A 1,555-nucleotide genomic window follows, 5' to 3' on the forward strand; every position below is an offset into this window, starting at 1 on the left:
TATAAGTTCTTTATAGATTTTGGATATTAACCCTTATGAGATGTATAATTGGCAAACACGTTCACCCATTCAGTGGGTTGTCTTTTCATTTTGTTGATGGTTTCCTTTGCTGTGCAAAATCTTTTTAGTTTGATGTAGAATCATTTGTTTACTTTTTCTTTTGTTTTCCCTTTCAAAGGAGACATATCAGAAAGATATTGCTATGAAAAATGTCTGATATTTTGCTGCCTATGTTTTCTTCTAGGATTTTTATGGCTTCAACTCTTACTTTAAGTCTTTAATCCGTTTTGTTTATTCTTGGGTATGGTATAAGGAGGTGGTTTAGTTCCATATTTTGTTCACACCATGCAATAAAAAGTACATTAATCAAGATGCACAAGTTTTTGTAGGTTCTAAACTGAAGGGCTTTTTTATTTCTGCAGAACCCTTAAAACCTGTGGCACTTAAAATTTGTTAGCCTTTCTACTGAGAGGTAAATTATACCCAATGATGATAAAAAGTATCAGGCCAGTTGTCTATTATGAATCATTCTAGCTTCGTACAACAATGACTGAAACTTTTCTCACATTCTCACTTGTTTTCCTGACAAAGTTGTGGTGCCTGGCTATTGGCTGGACCGTTTGGATTTGGTTCATGCAGCAGAGACTGCACTGATGCTCAGGTAGAAGATATATCATGTATTGGACTCCATCGTTTCAGAAGGACATTTAAACATGTGCTACCATCAGCATGCATGTTTGGATGAAACATTTTAAACAAAAATCTAACAGTTGGAAGTTTATTTGGATATTCTTCAGAAAAGTCTATTACTAGTTTAAAAGTACCATCTTCAAAAGGATTCTCTTCAGGTCCAAATATAACCACATTCCAGTGCATGATGCTGTTTTTTAGATGGTGCACCACTGACAACTGCCAGTGGGCTTTCCTGCAATTGCTTAAAATTCACAGGAGCCTCCTCTGGGCCAGGGTGGACATGCTCCTCAGTTGCCCCAGTCAGTCTCAAAAATGAAATGCTTTGAAGAGTGTCTGACACAAGCACATACTAATTGCTAACTATTGTCTCTGTCATCACCGTTATCACCATTGTTCCTCTCTATCCTAGCAGATCTCAAGCTAACAATGAATCTAAATGTATTCAGCATTCCTGGATCACAAACACTGGCCAATTGCCTAGGCTCTGAGATAACACTTCCCCTTTGGAAAAAAAAGAAAAATGCTGCCTATCTAGTAAATAATACATGATAAATTGTTTATTAATGTTTGAAGTGGGAAAAGAACAGCACAGAGCTAACAAACTAAGGACAAACCTCTACAGAGGCCAGTGTGCGTGGCCGTGGTGATGAACTGTTGTTCCTGAGAGTGGAGCATAGATGACCGTTTCACCCAACATTTCCCTTGGGTCTTGGAAACGTGTCAATTAAAAATATATTAGACTGATTGCATAAGGAAAACATGCTCCTTAACAGTAATCATCTCATCCCAAGTTCCTCCCCACCCTGTCAGCCAGGTCTGAACACCATTCATTGCTACGAAGTGACAGACCCAGGTCCTCTGA

At 38.3% G+C, this 1,555-nt stretch overlaps 1 pseudogene; it reads right to left on the reverse strand.

The window, feature by feature from the left end:
• Positions 1-525: 525 nt before the first annotated feature.
• On the reverse strand, positions 526-975 carry LOC107532549 (ubiquitin-conjugating enzyme E2 B pseudogene; annotated as a pseudogene).
• Between the last annotated feature and the right edge of the window lie 580 nt (positions 976-1,555).

This window comes from Miniopterus natalensis, chromosome 14 (assembly GCF_054644295.1).
Source record: "Miniopterus natalensis isolate mMinNat1 chromosome 14, mMinNat1.hap1, whole genome shotgun sequence".
In the NCBI taxonomy this organism is placed as follows: domain Eukaryota; kingdom Metazoa; phylum Chordata; class Mammalia; order Chiroptera; family Miniopteridae; genus Miniopterus; species Miniopterus natalensis.